A 12,774-nucleotide genomic window follows, 5' to 3' on the forward strand; every position below is an offset into this window, starting at 1 on the left:
CACACACACACACATTTTTATTCTCCTCTTCCTTCCCTCATTTCTTTCCCTCTCTCATCCTTCTTTCTTAATTAATTTTCCCTTCCTTTATTTCTCTTCCTCTTATTTTACATTTTTTTCCTTTTCCTCTTTCTTATCTTTCCTTCCAGCATTTTCTTCGTTTTCCTTCATTCCTCTCTTCTTTCCTCTTTCCTGCGTTTTCTTCTCTTTTTCTTAACCCTTCTTGTCTTTCTTATCCATATTTTCTTCTTTTTTCTTCTTTTTCTTCATTTTTCTCTTTGTTCGTCTTTTTTTTTTTTCGTTTCTCTCTTTTAACATGACCAATTTCTGTTCCCTTTCCCTCCATTTTTCTCTCCTTCCACCTCCATATTTCTTTCTTTTCCTCCATCCTTCTCTTCCTTTCCTCTTTTCTCTCATTATTGTCCTATTTCCGACTTATATTTTCCTCCTTTTCCTCATCTTTTTCTTCCTCCATAAACATTTTCCTCATTTCCTCATCCCCTCCCTTTCAACTTACATTTTTTTTCTTCATTTCCATCTTCATTCTCTCCTCTTCATTTTCATCTTCATTCTCTCCTCTTCATTTTCATCTTCATTCTCTCCTCTTCATTTTTTTCTTCATTTTCATCTTCATTCTATCCTCATCCTGCTTACATTATCTATATTTTCCTGCGTCCTTCTTCATCGTCTCCCTCGGCACGAAAGATCAGCCCTTGAACGCGTGTCACATCCTAACAACATAAGCAGCGTCTCACTTTGCCTTGCCTTCCTTCCCTCCTCCCTCCTTGTGTCCTCTATTCTCTCTTTGTTGTTCTTTCATCTTCCTTCTCCTTCTCCTTCTCCGTCCTTCTTCCCTTCCTTGCGTCTGATTTTAGCTTTCCTGCTCTCTTCTCTCTTTTCTCTCCCTCTCATCTTTCTTAGTTACTCTTTCCTCTTCCTTCCTTATCTCTCTTTGTTTCCTCTTCTTCTTCCTCCTCATTCGATGCCTCTTCCTTGGTTTCATCTTTCTTTTCTTATCGGTTCCTTCATTCTCTCTCTCTCTCTCTCTCTCTCTCTCTCTCTCTCTCTCTCTCTCTCTCTCTCTCCTTCCTGTTAGTTCCTAAATTCTTAACTCCTCTTTTTTCTTTTTTTTCTCTTTCTTTCATAAGTTTCACTGTTTCCCCCTCCTCCTTCTTCTTCTCCTCCTCCCTTCTTCGCCTCTTCCTCCTTCTCCATCTCCTTCACCTCCTTCTTCGGGGCGCGGAATCAAGCCGCTGCCCCATCGTGCTTTATAAATACTTCACGGTGACGAGCCCAGCAACGCGCCGCCCGGACCGGAAAATAATAAATACCCTTCGTCGCTCTCGTAAGGACGCTCCTAAAATTTTATGGCGGCGAGGCTCCTCTAAAACGAAATTATTTATCCGCAAACCTTTTCTTTCTTCGACGTAACAACCACCACCACCATCGCGCCATCGATTCCCCGCCCCCCCCCATCCCCTACCCCGAAATCGACCCCCTCCCCTTTCTCCCCCCCCCCCCGGCCGTTGATCCAGTCGACGCGTTGAGGAATTAATGGTGACCTCGCTTTTTTTTTTTTTCCCTCCCTCTCGTGTCTTCCTTCTCTCCCCCTCCTTCCCTCTCCTCCCTAACGCCTTCCTTCCTTCACTCTCCCGCAATGTTGATTTTCCAGCCGGTGGTTCTGTAAGCCGCCCTCGCTGAGCTGTGCAAGGCTCGGATAAGAGGCAGGCGAGGACAGAGGCGGTGGTGGTGGTGGTGGTGGTTGAGGCTGTGTTGAAAACTCTTGTTCTTGGTGGCGGTGGCGGTGGAGGCTGTGTTGGTGGTTGTGGCGGTGGAGGTGGTGGTTGAGGCTGTGTTGAAGGCTCTCTTGTCCTTGGTGGCGGTGGAGGTGGAGGCTGTGTTGGGAGCTGTGGCGGTGGCTGTGTTGTCCGTGGTGGTGGAGGTGATGGTGGAGGCTGTGTTGAAGGCTCTTTTGTTCTGGATGGCTGTGGCGGTCAGCATATTCCCAATCTCTACGGGTATAAGGTGAAGACGCTGGGCTGTAGCTTCGAAAATATCCACGGGGTGATCTGGAAAATACCCTCATTGCGATTCCCACTACAAACTACCCAGAATGCCTCCCACTAAACCAAACCTAACCTGACCTAGCCTGTTCAAGAATAGGCGCCACATACCCGCACAGAGAGGGGAAATAGGGCGGTAAGTAGGGCTGGTTTACTGGTAGGCTGACTGGCTGATTGGCTGATGCTAGGCTGACGGACTGGCGGTGGTAGAGGCTGTACTAGAGTCTGTGTTGATGGCTGTGTTGTCGGCGGTGTCGGTGGTAACTAGGTGATGGCTGTGGTAGAGGCTGTGTTAGGGGCTGTGGCGAGAGTTCAAGAGTCAACATTCCCACACGTTGCCACGCTTGCCAGCCCCCTCCCCCCCCCCCCCCCACACACACACACACCGAGAGAGGAACGCAGCAAGAGTGGAAGCAGAAGAAAAAAATATATAACCATCAAATTTAAGTATAACCGATCATAAAGCCATCGGGGGAGTTAATCACTCAATCACGGAGGGGAAGCGAGAGAGAGAAAGGAAGGAAAAATCGAGCAGACCGAAAGAGAGGGGGAGGGAGGAGGGAGGGTTAGAAGGTCCGAGGAAGGGGAGGAGGGGACGGAGGCGGAGGGGGAGGTGGAGGAGGGGTGATAAGACTGAAACTGGTTCGACCCCAAGGAACAACAAAACGAAGCTCACGACCAGCCCATTGGCGTGAAGCTTAGCGTGGAGACCGGCCGAGGAGGAGTTAGCGTGCCCGGGAGAAGCAGGGATTGGTATACTCACACGCTTCTACCTCTCACATCATCTATTTCCAAAGGTCAAAAAGGAAATTAATCTGGTTCTCATGAGTTTTTTTTTAGGTTCAGAGTACAGAGGAAGGGTCAAACTACCAGCAGGGTCATAAAAGTAACTCTGGAAATGCCCCTAACCCCCTACGAAAGCCTTGTTTAATATGTGTTCTAGGGCGCCGATCTGTCTAAGAATACGTCCCAGGGAACCGCCGCCCAGGCCCAAGAAGAACGTGTCTGCCGGAGGAATGGAGATGGCGGGACGTGTCTCTAGGAAGGAGAGAGCGGGAGGGCGTCACGCACGGCACAAAGGAGTACAAAGGAAAAGCAAACAGCAACAGACCTCTTGGTTCTAACTAGGCTGTTTGTTGTAGCTACCATCTACTCTAATCTACGAGTCAGAGATACAGGACAGCAAAGGTGAAGATGGAGGAGGAGGGGGAGGAAGAGGAGGAGGAGGAGGAGGCGAGAAGAGGGACAAGGATGGCAAGAAAGAAGAAAGACAGAAGAAAGAGGAAAGTAAAGGAAATGAAGGATAGAGGAGGAGGAGGAGGAGGAGGCAAGGGAAGAGAACCAGGGAAGAGGCACAAGAATGGCAAGAAAGAATAGAAAAGAACGAAAGAGAGGAGGAGAAGGAAGCGAGAGAAGAGAACCAGCGAGGGCGAGAAGGAAGAGGGAAGGGAGAAGGAAAATAGAGGAGAAGAAAGGAGATTGGGAGAGGAGAAAAATTAAGGGAGTGTAAGTGGAAGGGAGGAAAATAGAAACAGGGAGAGCACGAAAGGAAATGGAGAGAGAGAGAGAGAACCCGGGACGTGCTTACCACCAGAGGACAGGAGACACCATCGTCAGGAAGGGCTCATAAAGTTCTTGAGTCAACGCCCGAAGTTCGCCAATAGAAAACGCGACTTAGGAACCTTTTGCCCCGGAGAGTTAGGGAAAAAAAGAGGATAAAAAGAGACAATGGCGGCGATGGTAGTGGTAGTAGTAGTATAGTAGCGGTGGTGGTAGTAGTAGTAGTAGTAGTAGTAGTAGTAGTCTTAGTTTTCGCTGTGGTATCCGTTTAAATTAAGATACAACCCCCTCCTCTCCTACCCTGTTAGTTTTCGCTGTGGCATCATTATAAATTAAGATACAAGTATATCAACCGGCCTCTTGCAGACTCCTTACGTTCTTATGTTCTTATTCAACCCCCTCTCCCCTTACCCCTCCTCCCACCCCCCACCCCCCAAAAAAAGAGAAGGAAAACTCTGCAGAATCTAAAAGTAACTCGCGGGCGGCGGCTGACACAGATAAGAACAAACACTAGATAACAACATCACTGTAATGAAGGGCGTGCGTGAGGGACTTATCAACGCGAGCCTTACGATGCAGCGGGCGTACGCGGGCGGGTGGGGGGGGGGGGGCATGAGGGACGAGCGCCAGGTAGGTAACGCTCCACTGAGGCTCCCGACAACAGGTTCTGCGCTGCGAGGAGTATAATTCTTCCCTCAAATGAGCTTGGAGCGACGAGCGACGTTTCCTGTCCCTGAGATGCGGGGCGGCTGGCGGTATGGTAGGCTGAGTTGGCTGGTTGAGTGGTTGGTTTACTGGTAGGCTGATTGGCTGATGCTAGGCTGACGGGCTGGCTAGGTTTATGGCAGGATAGCACTGGTGGAGAGGCTGATTAGAGGGTGCGTGGTGGGCCGACTGGTGGACTGGAGCAAAATCTAATTATACTTTGGACTGGAGGGCCGGGTACGGAGTTTGCACGGGAGAGTGTCCGGATGGGAGGACTTGGAATTCGTTGAGTGGATGGCTTGACGGTTGCCTGCCTGGATGTAACAGTGGATAATAGGGGTCTTGAGGCATTAGTGTAGGTGTTCAGTCCATAGTTTGCACGGGAGAGTGTCCGGATGGGAGGACTTGGAATTCGTTGAGTGGATGGCTTGACGATTGACTGCCTGGATGTAACAGTGGATAATAGGGGTCTTGGGGCATTAGTGTAGGTGTTCAGTCCATAGTTGCGGCGTGACAAGGCCATGAGAGTGGTGAAAAAAAAAAATTGTCTGACCAGTCATTCTTCACCACACGTGTGATATAATGAATAAGTGATATGAATTAGTTGCGTTACGCTTACTGATTTTTTTTATAGTAAATTGCTCATAGGAAAATAAAAGAATACTAAACTCTGCTTCTTCAAAACCAAACGGGAGTGGGCATACGTCAAAATAATCAAAAATACGTCAAAAAATAAATAAAAACACAACCCAGGAGTTCTGATGAAGAAATATGAAACATTCTCTCTACTGATGCAAGAAATATATTGACCCGAATGTGATAAAACTCAATCGTGTCCTTCAAATTTTTCTCCTTATGTTTCTTCCTTGTCTCTCACTCCCTCACACCCTTCAGAATGTGACGAAACACAGTATTATTATTCAACATTTTCTCCTTCCAATGTTGCTTAAGTTCCTCTCATTCCCTGGTTAGCACACTCGGCTCACAACCGAGAGAGCCCGGGTACGATTCCCGGGCGGAGTGGAAAAATTTGGCGGCTTTTCCGATACCCTACGCCCTTGTCCACCCAGCAGTGAATGGGTACCAGGTATTAATCGGGGGTTGTGTCCCGTCTCCTGGGGTCTGTTCCCTTCTCCTATAATTCCTTCCCCTCCTGTCTCTCTCCGGCATATGACCACAGATGTTGCGCCGACTAAACGAAACTTTCCAACTTTTTCTCTCATTCCCTCACTCCCTTCACAACGTAAAAAGATCCAACGTTATCCTTCAACATTTTCTTGCTTGCCTCTCAGTCCCTCACTCCCATCCCTCGTGACGCCCCTCCCATGAAGAAAGTTATACATCACACATTCATACATTCACACGGTCACCAAATAACCACATCAACATTCCATTTGTGAGAGACTGATAGAGGGGAGAGAGATAAAAAAATACTTCACTCTCCCTTTGTCCTCCTCCTCCTCCTCCTCCTCCTCCTCCTCCTCCTCCTCTGCTGAGTCACCGCCCACCCACTCCATGCTTATTAGGGATCATCGTCCACTCCACCCTCTTCATTCCACCGTCTTGATCCACTCACCCATAGCACACCCACCCACTCGTCCACCTCTCTCTCTCTCTCTCTCTCTCTCTCTCTCTCTCTCTCTCTCTCTCTCTCTCTCTCTCTCTCTCTCTCTCTCTCTCTCTCTCTCTTTTTTTTTTGTGTGTGTGTGTTTGATTTTTAGAGCAAACTGTAATTCGTTCTATAAATTCTACGGTGGTATAACTCCATTTTTAGTGCACACACACACACACACACACACACACACACACACACACACACACACACACACACACACACTTGAAAGTCGCTCGATGACAAAAGAAAAAAAAAGATTTACATAACAGATAATCCAGAAGCGGTTCCTCGTGTGTGCGTGTGTGTGTGTGTGTGAAAGAAAGAAGAGAGAGAGAGAGAGAGAGAGAGAGAGAGAGAGAGAGAGAGAGAGAGAGAGAGAGAGATGGTCAGGAAGGGATTCGTGAGTCTTTTAGATCCTGAATCCGGGTTGAGAGAGAGAGAGAGAGAGAGAGAGAGAGAGAGAGAGAGAGAGAGAGAGAGAGAGAGAGAGAGAGAGAGAGAGAGAGAGAGAGAATAAAGACAGGAAAGAGATAAAAAAAAATATAAAAAAACAGGGATGAATTGATATGCCAGTGAGGAGAAAATCGTCAACGTGTATAAAACAAAATGAAAAATATAAGACAAATAAAATAAATAGCAAAAAGAGAGAATGGCCGTAGGAGGAGATGAAAGAGAGGATAACAAAGGAAATAAAGAAGGAGAGACTGAGAGAAAAAAAAATCGTAAAAGAGGGAAGGAAGAAACGACAACTGAGAGAGAGAGAGAGAGAGAGAGAGAGAGAGAGAGAGAGAGAGAGAGAGATGGCGCCATGAGAGGGAAGAGGAAGATGGAGAAAAAAAATGAAAAAAAAGAAGAAAAATAACCTGGGTGAGAGGATTAAGAGGAGAAGAATAGAGGAAGAGGAGAGGTGGAAAAGAGAGAATGGGAAAATAAAAGAAAAGAGGGGAGATGATGAGAGAAAGAAGAGTAGAGAAGGAGAGAAGAAGAGTGAATAAACAAAGAGGAGAGGAGAGAGAAGGAAACAAGAGGACAAGAAGAGAAGAGGGAAAATAAGTAAAGAAAATAATAAATAAAACTGATGAAAGGAAAGGAAAGAAGAGGAGGAAAGAGGACGATAAAAAAGAAGCAAGAAAAACGAGTCTGGTCAAGAGGAAGAGGAGGGGGGAGAGAGAGAGAGAGAGAGAGAGAGAGAGAAGTAAAGGAGGAAAGGAGAGAAAAGGATAACATTATAAACAGGATAAAGACGCGAGGAGGAGAGAATAAAAAGAGGAATAAGAGGAGGAGAAGGAGGAGGAGGAGGAAGAGGAGAGGAAAATGGAATGACTTGTTTGGCCCGTGTGTGTGTGTGTGTGTGTGTGTGTGTGTGTGTGTGTGTGTGTGCAGTGTCATTAAGCAGAGTCACATGTTGGTTCTCTTAATGTCGTGTCGTGTGGACGGCGTAAAAGTCTACCTAAGTATTGTTTGTCTTTTGTTTCGTTTTGTTTTTGTTTTGTTTTTCTGTCTCTTCTTTTACCTTCCTTTCGTTCGTTCGTTCCATGTCGGAGTTCCTCTTTTTTTCCCTTTTATTTTTACATTGTTTTTCTTTCCGTCACGAGCTTTTTTTTTTTTTTGCATATTGTTTTGTTGTTATTTTGTGTTTCATCTCTTTTTTATAGTGTTATTCCTTCATTGTATTACTTATTTCATCCACAGCAATGGTCTCTTTTTTGTTTTCATCCTGTATATTCCTTGTAATGTTGCCCTCCCTTTGAAATATAACACACACACACACACACACACACACAAAGAAAAGATCCGATGGCGAAGTAACTAACGAGGTCGTCCCACAAACATGAAGCCCAGAGGCAGGCGGAGAGGACCCTTGACTTGTTTCCTCCCTCGCACGTTCGACGCATAAACACTGCCGGAGAATAGGAACTGGCATACAGCGAAGACCTGTGCTTGTGTTCTCCGGCAGTGACGCGAGGAACAACACTCCCTCTAGTAAGCCGCGCGTTGCCTGCATGAGTTTTCGAGAGTTGGGGAGAGAACAATATGAGGGAGGTGATTTCCGTGTGTCCTTCAACTTTAGGTAAATGCGGTTCAGTAAACCTCTTCCCCTCCCTCCTTCAATTACAGCACATTTCGGTGTTAGCGCACGACGAAAATTGAACCACACACACACACACACACACACACACACACACGCCTTATAGACCACACACATAAAAGGAAGTGTCGTGTCGAGCCTCACAGTCCACTATTTTCCGCTGAGTCACCGCTTCTTAATCCCAGCGAATGAACCTCCGAACCCAGCAACCACTCGTTTCCAGGGTCCGAGCCGGCCTTATATGAAGGTTCGAACCACCCTGAACCTGTTAAACCGAGATGGAGCAGGCAGTCACTCACCGTCCGCCTCACCGCGCACTCCTCCTCGTTGTCCCTCTCGTTGTCGCCCTTCCTTCAGCCTGTCTAGAGTGAGTATATACCTTTCCACAACATACCATTCTTGCGCCAGGTTGTCCTCCTCTACGGGTTGAGCCACCGCTGTTATCTGATTGGCTGCAGGGCGGTATGGAGAAGCCGGTGATTTTGAGACGCTTGTGATTGGTCGAGGGCCGCATGGTGGAGCCGCGGATTGGTCAAGGGTTTGCTAGTGCCTCTGGGGTTGTTTCTAGAGCGGGGCTTGAGGGGCACGGGCGCGCACTCCACCCTGTCCGAAAACGCTGCTGTGCTGGTAAAGTTTTAACTGGTAACGTAATCATCTATGGTCGTTATGTTGGCCTGGCTCGAGTGGTTGTTGAGGTGAGAGTTCTGCCATAGTTTACTGGTGTCTGGGGGAGTGACATGAGGAATCGAAGGATGAACTTAACCCCTTGACTGCGGATTTCCTATAGAAGACATCACCAAGCTACAGTAGTGGAGCAAAAAGTGGCTGCTACAATTCAATGAAGAAAAATGTGAAGTCCTGCACCTTGGGAGGGGATATCCAGCACACCAATACCACATGGGAAACACTCCACTATCCACCACAGAGCCAGAGAAAGACCTGGGAGCATATGTTACCAGGTTACCAGTGAAGGCGAAATCCGTGCCAATCGCAGCGGACGGGTTAAGGAATCACCAATGCATGAACGCTGTCAGAACCACAATGTCAGAACGAGCCCAGGTCCCCGCAGCCCCTCCAGAGTTCAAACCCATGCACGCGATCATGACTCGGCCCACTCAACCTCAAGTCGTCACCTCCTCCGCCCGTCAACCCCGCACGCAAGCCCCCGTGGCCTACTGATCCTATCGCTGGCCGCCCCCTCCCCGCCGCGTGGCTTGACCCTCCCGCCAGGTGAACGCCGCGACCCGAGGCTACAGAGTCAGACAGGTGGCGAGGACCAGGTGTCGGGATCACTGTATCGGGGGTCACTTCGCTGCATGTATACCGGGTAGTGGGCAGTGTGGACAACCCCGTTATTATCACCGCAGACTTGAGGTATGGTGTGTGCATGTCTGGGGAAGGGGGTTATGTGTGTGTGTGTGTGTGTGTGTGTGTGTGTGTGTGTGTGTGTGTGTGTGTGTAGAGCCATGCCACCTTCTCCTCCTCCCTTGTGTGTATGTATGTTTGTTTGTGTTTGCGAATTTGTGTGTTTGTATGTTTTTTTTTGTGTGTGTATAGATCCATATCCCCCCCCTCCTCCTCCTCCCTGATGTATAAGTGTGTGTGTGTGTGTGTGTGTGTGTGTTAGGGCAGGGGTGGGGGGGTGGGGAGTTGCCATTTCTACACGCACGAACGCTTGTGTTTGTAATGGCAGTTACGCGAAAAATGCTTGACGAAGTTCTAACCATTTTTAATATAACCAAATTTAAAATACTCTCAAGCATATGCAATTACCTGTTCATTTACCTGTATATCTTTTATTGTGCCTCTGCGTCTGTCTTTCCATGCATGTGTACGTATACCTTACATTCATATCTGTATTTATATTTAACAAGTGTATTTATATCTGACACTTGGCTCATCCATCGCAATAGTAAGCCATCTCGTTACAGTAAAAGAAAAAAAATCCTGGTATACTTATTCTGAATTACTGTGAGAGAGAGAGAGAGAGAGAGACTGACTATGCTGTCCTCCACTGGTACTCAAGGTTACAAATTTCAAGTAACCCAAGACTGGTTACCTGGCCACCTGCTGAGCGCCGCCCCACCTGTCCCGTCCCGCCGCCCGTTACCTTTGGCTCACCTGTTTGCCTCACACCTCCCCCCCTCCTACCCCCCCCCCGGTCGTTCTATCCCCCTCACCCTCCTCCCCTCACGACAGTAATGACGTAACTAATTAAGAAAGGGAACAATTTCGTAGTAACACACACACACACACACACACACACACACACACACACACCTATTGCCATTACTTATTATTATTATTATTATTATTATTATTATTATTATTATTATTATTATCATTATTAGTTTAAAGACTACTCGAGTGCACACCTGAGCTCTCCTATCATACCATCCTCTAATTACCTTCTTCAGTCAGTAAATATACATAATAAGTCTCTTAAATTACTCTGGAAAAGCTGCAAGAACCCGAGTCCTCTGACCTTATAGTAATTAGTCTGCACTTGAAGATAATGTGCCTTGATCGTGTGTGTGTGTGTGTGTGTGTGTGTGTGTGTGTGTGTGTGTGTGTGTGTGTGTGCGTGCGTGTGCAGTGTTAGAATCAATACCCTGTTTTTTCTTCCTTTTTTGTTAAGTGGTAGTGGTTTAAGTAGTAGTAGTAGTAGTAGTAGTGGCAACTGTAGTGATAGTAGTAAAAGTTATCTCCATTATTTATACTTCCATTAATACTTATTCGCTTTTATTATTTGTATTTGTTCGTCTTATTTTTTTGCTGACCTTTTTTTCCTTGAGTATAATTTATGCCCACCTGTGTAAACGTGTGTACCGAGTGGCCTTTCCTCTTAAGACACTTCAGGTACACCTTTCCCGCCCTCCCCTCCTACCCTAGTCCTTGCCTCCCTCTCTCCTCTTTTTTTTTCCCCCGTCTCTCCCTTCTTCTATACTCCTCTCCCGGCTTCCCTTCCTCTTCTTTTTTCTCCCTGTTTTCCCCCTCCCTTCCCTCCTATCCTAGTCCTTGCCTCTCTCTCTCTCTCTCTTCTTCTATATTTCTCTCCCTGCTTCCCTCCCTGGTCTTTTTTTCTCCCTGTTTTCCCTCCCCTCCCCTCCTATCCTAGTCCTTGCCTCTCTCTCTTTTTTTTCCCCCCTCCCTCCCTTCTTCCCTCCCTGTTTTCCCCTTCCCTTCCCTCCCTCTGTCCCTTCCTCCCCTTCGCCCTGTGTCCCTGCATCCCCCCCTCTCTCTTTCTTTTTGTTCCCTCCCTCATTCCCTCCTTACCTTCCTCCCCTTAGCTCTCCCTTCCTCCTTTCCTCCCTCGTCACTTTTTCTGCTTGTTGCTCCCTCCCCTATCTCTCTCTGTCCCTCCTTCAATCTATCCCTCCTTCCCTACCTTCCCCCTTTGTCTGTTTTTCTCATTGTTTCCTTCTTCCTTCCCTCCCTCTCCTCCGTCCTCCTATTCCTCCCTCTTCATCTATTCCTTCTTCCCTCTTCCTTGTTTCCTCCCTCCCTCGTCTCTCTCCCTGTTTCCTCCCTCCTTCCCTCCCTCCAATGTAACAGTGAACCATTAGGACACGTCGCTCCCCGGCCAGTCTTGCATCAAGCTAAGTTGATTATTAGATAACAATCTTATAATCGACCACCTGATTTGCCGCGGGGCGCACCGGGGGATCAGAGGCACCGGGGACTGGAAGCGGCCGGCCTATTCCTCCTTCTCCTCCTCCTCGTCCTCCTCCTCCTTTTCCTCTTCCTTCTCCTCCTCCTTGTTGTCTTCCTCCTTCCTCCTCTTCCTCCTTCTCCTCCTTGTTGTCTTCCTCCTTCCTCCTCTTTCTCCTCCTCCTCCTTGTTGTCTTCCTCCTTCCTCCTTTTCCTCCTCCTCCTCCTTGTTGTCTTCCTCCTTCCTCTTCCTCCTTCTCCTCCTTGTTGTCTTCCTCCTTCCTCCTCTTCCTCCTCCTCCTCCTTGTTGTCTTCCTCCTTCCTCTTCCTCCTCCTCCTCCTTGTTGTCTTCCTCCTTCCTCCTCTTCCTCCTCTCTCCCCAACATCTATCTCCCTCCCTCCCCTCCGTCTCCATCACCCTCCCCTCCACCTCCCTCCATCTTCTTTCCTCTCCCCACTTTCCCTTCCCTTTTTCCTCCATGTTCTACCCTCCCATTCGCCTTCTGTCTCTCTCCGGCATATGACCACAGATGTTGCGCCGACTAAACGAAACTTTCCAACTTTTCCCCTTCCCCACCATCGTCCTCCATCCCTCTTCCCCCTGACCATGCGTGCTTAGTGCCTAGCTGATGGGCCATTAGTGGAGTGGTGATGCATTGTCTCGTTAACGATGGAATCAAGCGAACCTGATTGGACTGATCGACAAGGTTTCGGCGCGCGAGGCAATTAAGGAATGTTGTTCAAGAAGAGTTTTTTTTTTTTTTTTTTAGTGTGTGTGTGCGTGTGTGCGTGTGTGCATTCCTGCGTAGTACTACATTCCTATTCCTTGTGTGTGTGTGTGTGTGTGTGTGTGTGTGTGTGTGTGTGTGTGTGTGTGTGTGTGTGTGTGAGAGAGAGAGAGAGAGAGAGAGAGAGAGAGAGAGAGAGAGAGAGGTTAGGAATTGGAGAGAATGTGCAGGAGAGAGGAAGAGGAGGAAAGAAGGGAGGGAGGGAGGGAGAATATTCGTGCAAAGAAGGGATGAACATGTTGGCAAAAAAGTGACAAGATAGGAGGAGGAGGAGGAGGAGGAAGATTGCATGGGAAAAAGAAG

The 12,774-nt window shown here is 47.8% G+C and overlaps 1 protein-coding gene and 1 long non-coding RNA gene across 5 annotated transcripts in view; one reads left to right on the forward strand and one right to left on the reverse strand.

The window, feature by feature from the left end:
• The window catches only part of LOC126984256 (uncharacterized), a 63,630-nt gene that overhangs the window by 25,321 nt on the left and 25,535 nt on the right, over positions 1 to 12,774 (reverse strand). The window lies entirely within an intron of this gene.
• LOC126984257 (uncharacterized) overlaps positions 1 to 12,774 on the forward strand; it is a 59,469-nt gene that overhangs the window by 16,862 nt on the left and 29,833 nt on the right. The window contains exon 1 of one of the 3 annotated variants that reach the window (XR_007736519.1): positions 8,321 to 8,399. The exons of 1 other annotated variant lie outside the window; for it this stretch is intronic. This is a non-coding gene — a long non-coding RNA (uncharacterized LOC126984257). Of the gene's footprint in view, positions 1 to 8,320; positions 8,400 to 8,503; positions 9,407 to 12,774 lie in introns of those variants that run through there. One more of the 3 variants, XR_007736520.1, reaches the window with a different exon arrangement.

This window comes from Eriocheir sinensis, chromosome 56, assembly GCF_024679095.1.
Source record: "Eriocheir sinensis breed Jianghai 21 chromosome 56, ASM2467909v1, whole genome shotgun sequence".
In the NCBI taxonomy this organism is placed as follows: domain Eukaryota; kingdom Metazoa; phylum Arthropoda; class Malacostraca; order Decapoda; family Varunidae; genus Eriocheir; species Eriocheir sinensis.